Source organism: Triticum aestivum, chromosome 7D, assembly GCF_018294505.1.
Source record: "Triticum aestivum cultivar Chinese Spring chromosome 7D, IWGSC CS RefSeq v2.1, whole genome shotgun sequence".
In the NCBI taxonomy this organism is placed as follows: domain Eukaryota; kingdom Viridiplantae; phylum Streptophyta; class Magnoliopsida; order Poales; family Poaceae; genus Triticum; species Triticum aestivum.
Genome location: NC_057814.1, coordinates 550,129,657 through 550,135,768, shown reverse-complemented (window position 1 = coordinate 550,135,768; position 6,112 = coordinate 550,129,657). Strand labels below are relative to the sequence as shown.

General features: G+C 52.7%; 1 pseudogene; it reads left to right on the top strand.

Moving 5' to 3' along the window:
• The first annotated feature begins 1,917 nt into the window (after positions 1–1,917).
• Positions 1,918–2,501, top strand: LOC123171266 (putative cyclin-dependent kinase F-2; annotated as a pseudogene).
• Positions 2,502–6,112: the final 3,611 nt, after the last annotated feature.

Here is a 6,112-nt window from a genome sequence, read left to right as displayed (position 1 = left end):
TTGTCAATTTTGGTTGAATTCCAATTGCAACTTGGACTGCAAGTCTGAACATTTTTTTCGAAAAAGAGGAAGAACCCAGACCCCGGCCTCTGCAAGTCTGAACTCAAAATTATAAAATTCAGAACATGAGAAACTCAAAATTGCAAAAGGGGAGATTTGTTGATTGCTTAGGTGCGTTCAGAATTATAAAATTCGACCCAAACACACCTTTCCCAACACGAGGATCAATTTCTTTCAGTTCTTTGCAGATTTCAGCAGATTTTTAACACTAAATCTCGCTTTGAATTCATCAACTTCTTTCGATCACGTACAGAACATGCTTTCGAGCTACGAGCAACTGCATTGCAGTAGTGCTACTTACAACTACAGTATGCCATTTCGAGTCTTCGAGAAAGAAAGATATACATAAAAGTGACCTAAAAAGTGACCAGAACTGGTTCTGGATCAACTGTCTTCTTGACCAGAGCTACACACGTGAAGCTGCGTCCTGACCGCGAAGGTCTTCTTGACCATGGAGCTGGTGCACCTCCTGATTGGCTGCATCATCTTGGGCGCCTGCACCAACTGCGTCTTGCGCCTCCGTTTGGCGCCCGCTGCTTCCTGGTAACCTTGGCGGAGCTTGCGCTTCGCGGCTTCCATCTTCTCCTCCGAGCAGAGCCGGGCACGGTCACCGTCGACGAAGCCGGCGGCAGGATCGGATGCCTTTTTGATGATTTCAGCCATCTTCTTGGGCAACGGCTCGCTGACGATCTTGGGAGGTCGCTTCGTCTCCGCGTCAGGGTCGGCGGAGCCACGCTGCTGCTGCTGCTGCTGCTGGCCGACGGTCGCCTTGGGCTGCGGCACGTTCTCCACCTTCTTCTTCATGGGCATGGCTGCTGTGACCTCGGCGACGTCCTCCTGGACGGAGGCCTCCCACCCGCTCACGATGCCGCGCGCGAGGAGGCGGACGCGCTCCGAGTCGTGCTCCCGCAGCGCGCGCACAGACTCGGCGAGTTTCGTGGGGATGGGCACCCCCGGAGTTGATGGGACCACCCTGAGCGTCTCGAGAGACTCTGCCATGAGGTCGTCGAGAATCCCGCAGATACGCTCCGCCTGGTCCTCGTCGGCGGCGTTGCAGAGCCCTACCAGCAGGTCCCCCCTCGCGCGCTGGAACACGTGGCGGGAAAATTGGTCTGGGTCGGCGGCCTCGATGGCGGCGTCCAAGGGGTCGAAGGCGCCGTAGAAGCTGTTCCACCGGCGGAGCATCTGCGCGGCCATGGCGGCGGCGGCTTTTCCGCGAGCTCCGGTGATCGATTTTGGATTGGATGGGGGAGTGGGGAGGATTGGATGGGGAAATTGGGAATACCTACCACGAGGCCCCCAATGGAGCTTATATCTCCCGGCGAGGCGGTGACCGTACTCCACTCGGTGCTCCCGATCGAATTCGGAAGCGCGTTTCACTCCAGTCGGCCGGAATCCGATTGAACAGCGGCAAACGCGCTCCACGAAAACTTGCCCTGTACATTCACGGCCACCCCATGGCCACCGTCTCGCGAGTCGCCGCTGCCGAAGCCGCCATTGGCGCCATGATCGACGACCACGCCGCCGGCTCCCGCAAGAGACGAAGCTGACTCGCGTGCTCGGGAAGGGCGGCTTTGGCGTCGTCGTCAAGGCGCGCCACCGCGTCACCGGCGTGGACGTCGTCCTGAAATGCCTCATCCGCTCACCCGACGACGGCAGCGGCAAGAGGACGCCGTGCCCACGCGCTCCACCGCGACCTGCTGCGTGAGGCGTGCTACATCGCGGCCACCCCTCCGTCGTCGGCATCGCACGGGACCCCCGCACCGGGCAGTGCAGCCTCGTCCTGGAGCACGTCGGCCCGAGCCTCAGCCGCGTTCTGCGTGATCGCTGCGGCAGATACTGGGCGGCGCCGGGAGAATGTACGAGCGCGGCATCGTCCACAGGGACATCAAGCCCGGGAACATCCTCGTCGGCGGCGAGGGCGTGGTGAAGATATGTGATCTCGGGCTGTCTATTTCCATAGTGAGCGCCACGACACCGCGCGGCCAGGCCGGCACGCTCTGGTACATGGCCCCCGAGATGCTCCTGGGAAGCCGGACTACGACGAGCTCGTGGACGCCTGGTCGCTCGGCTGCGTCATGGCGGAGCTGCTCGCCGGCGAGCCATTGTTCCCTGGTGACAGCGCGACCGACCAGCTCCGGAGAATCTTCCGCGTGCTCGACAGCACGTGCATGGCATCCACGCCGCTCGCCGCCGCGGGGCAGAAGCTGCTAACCCGCCGAAGCGGCAGCCGGCTGCGCGAGCTGTTCCCGGAGGAGCGCCTGTCGCGCGGCGGGTTCGAGGTTTTAGAGGGGCTCCTCGCCTGCGACCCCGGCGAGCGTCTGCCTGCGGCCATGGCACCGCCGACGTCCCAGCTCCAGCCGCGTAGGATGCGTGCTCGACCACCATTCTACCTGATCACTTGGGAGTGCATTTCCATTCCTCCAATGTACGATCGGTGATCAACATAGAAAACAATTAGCCTTTGTTGGGAGAGCATCCGGAAATAAAATGCTGCTTGTTCAACAAAAGCATCCGGAAATAAAATGCTGGTTGTTCCAGGGACATTTCCACTCAAAACGTCCAACATCAACCGTTTCTTGCTGTTGCATTGCACAGCAAACAAGGCCAACGGCACCCGTGACCTCTACAGAACCGCTGTTCCCGTTGACAGCATTTGCTTCCATTGCTCAAGGATATCTGGCGGACGCAATGTAGACACAAAATTGGGACACCAGTGGAATACATGGTTTATAATATAGTACCGTGATAACCAATACTAGTGTCCTGTGATTTAGCAAACTCTTTCTATCAATTAAAAAAAAAATTATCACCCAACCCCGCTTCGCAAATCCGGCACAACGCCGGGACTGACCGGCAGTCCCCATATCCGACCCATATCTGGGGTGGATATGAGAAGCCCAGACGCGCCTAGACACCGCCGCCATGTCAGACCGGCCCGCTATGACCCACGTTAACCCCACCACCGTCCCCACAAAAACCACATCCGGATGAAGAACCCTAGTCAAACCCACTCTGCTTTAGTCCTCTCGCCCTCTCCGCTCCCCTTTGTCCCCTTCCCTTCCACCCAATCTCTCCTCCGTCCCCTCCGCCATGGCCACCTCCGGCTCCGACGAGATCAACTGGGTGGGGCTGGCCAACGCCAACTTGTCGAGCCCCTTTGACCCGGACGAGGAGAAGCTCGTGCTCCGTATTGCGCTCCGGCGATCGTGGATGGACCAGGCGGGAGCTCCTCCTCAACAGTGTCCCCGACGTCCTGGGTGGTCAGCTCATACTCTGCAGCGTCTCAACGCCGTCCGTGAGGCGGCAACACGAGCAGCGATGCTCGACACAGCCAGCACCTGCCCCTGCTGGGAGCCGTTAGGTGATGGTGCCCGCGACTCCCAGCCCGCAGAACAAAATCGGTAATGTGGAGACCGGTATAATGAGCATGAGAATGACTCAAGAGGATACCTATATATCTCACCACGGTTTTTGTAAAGTATAAGCAAAGGGAATAGCATATGATAACCAAAGGTTCACTCGAATATCATTTTTGTATTCATAGGGATCAATATGGATGTCCACGGTTCCGCTATTGATCACTGAACGAAAGGGAGTTTCGTTCATGTCTATGACTTACCGAACCTACATGGTGACACGCTTAAGAGAATCACAATCTTTTAAGTGTTAAGTGGAGTATGAGTCATGAGAATATATTCACGAAATAGTTTCAGGAATATTTGAAATGGTTTCGAGAGAAACCGGAAGCATTTCGGGGTTTATCGGGTAATATTGGGAATTGATATATAGGTGGAAAATGTTTCTGAAGATGTTAAATAAATGATAAAAGGTTATAATATTGATTAGGAGGCTTTTAGAATATATTTAGTATTAACGGGCTAAAGAAAATACTAAAAGGCCTACTGTGCAGAGTTATTGGGCCCTAGGGTCGAATAACAAAGGTGGCGCCCCTTATCCTTTTCGGAGGCCTAGAAAGGCCGATTTGGAACAAGGGGAGGGGTATCCTCCCCCTTGGGGCACCCCCTCCACTCTCCCCTACCTATATATACTAGACGATTTTGCCCCTTGGATTACACAAGTTTTGGAGCCTCCTCTAGTTCTCTAGTTCTAGTTCTAACCTAGAGTAGATCTAATAGAGCTAGACCTAGATCTCTCTAATCCTCATAATAGCAAAAACCTGTGCGGTTCTCTTCTTCTCCCTCTAATTCTCTAGCGACGATTAGCTCTAGATGGCGAAGCGTTGCTGGATCGTGAAGCTTGTACGCCTACAATCCGTAGAGAGGTCGTGCTTTCGGTCTTCAAGGGATCGTTCATGAACGGTTCGAGGGACTTCATCAACAATCTACACCAACTCTTCTTCCGCTGCAACTCGAAGTTGTTAATGATCAGATCCAAACCTCTGATGCATCTTCATAGTGTTCCTGGAATCCTGATTGTAGGATGATTTTTTTTCGTTTTCCACTACGTTTCCCAACAAATATATAGTGACAGATGCAAGAATGATTGATCGCAAAACCATTGTTACTTTGTTAGCCAAGAATTTAAGCACTCTATTTTGGGAAACATTGCATGGGAAAAAAATTCTACGCACACGCAAGATCTATCCATGGAGATGCATATCTATGAGAGGGGAAGAGCATCTTCATACCCATTGCTAAGCGGAAGCGTTTATCAACGCGGTTGATGTAGTCGTACACCTTCACGATCCGTCCCGATCAAGTACCAAACATACAACACCTCCGCATTCAGCACACGTTCAACTCGATGACATCCTCGCCTTCTCGATCCAGCAAGAGAGGCGAAGTAGTAGATGAGTTCCGGCAGGACGACGGCATGGTGACGGTGGTGGTGAAGAACAATCTCCGCAGGGCTTCGCCAAGCACAACGAAAACTATGACAGAGGATAAACTAGAGGGGGCGAGGTTGCCGGCACACGGCTTGGTGAATCTTGATGTGTCTTGGGTGATAGCCCTGCCCCTCTATTTATATGTTGAGCCCTGGGGTCGAAACTTGGAGTAAAAGCTTCCTCAAAGTCGGTTTTGCCCGAAAGGCAAGAGTCCTTCTCGGACTCCAGGACCAGACGCCAAGGTTCCCGCCGTCTGGCCCTTGGCCTCTGCAAAACTGCCTTTTGCACTTACCAAAAGCCCCGTGGGCTTTACCCCATGGCCCAAATAAAGTGTTCTCGCACAAGAACATTTCGGGAAACATCTGAAAACCCTTCCGGTGAATTCCGGAACCCTTCCAGAGACCAAACACTATTATCCCATATATCAATCTTTACCTCCGGACCATTTCGGACCTCCTCGTCATGTCCGTGATCTCATCCGGGACTCCGAACAACATTCGGTCACCAACATACATAACTCATATAATACTATATCGTCAACGAACGTTACACGCGTGGACCCTACGGGTTCGAGAATGATGTAGACATGACCGAGACGCTTCTTCGGTTAATAACCAATAGCGGGACATGTATGCCCATATTGGTTCCTACATATTCTACGAAGATCTTTATCGGTCGAACCTTTATGACAACATACGTAGTTCCCTTTGTCTGTCGGTATGTTACTTGCCCGAGATTCGATCGTCGGTATCTCCATACCTAGCTCAATCTCGTTACTGGCAAGTCTCTTTACTCGTTCCGTAATACATCATCATGTAACTAACTCCTTAGTCACTTTGCTTGCAAGCTTCTTGTGATGTTGAATTACCGAGAGGGCCCAGAGATACCTCTCCGATACACGAAGTGACAAATCCCAATATCGATCCATGCCAACTCAACAGACACCTTCAGAGATACCTATAGAGCATCTTTATGATCAGCCAGTTATGTTGTGACGTTTGATAGCACACAAGGTATTCCTCCGGTATCTGGGAGTTGCATGATCTCATGGTCGAAGGAATATGTATTTGACATTAAGAAAGCAGTAGCAATAAACTGAATGATCATATGCTAAGCTAACGGATGGATCTTATCCATCACATCATTCTCCTAATGATGTGATCCCATTATCAAATGACAACACATGTCTATAGTTAGGAAACC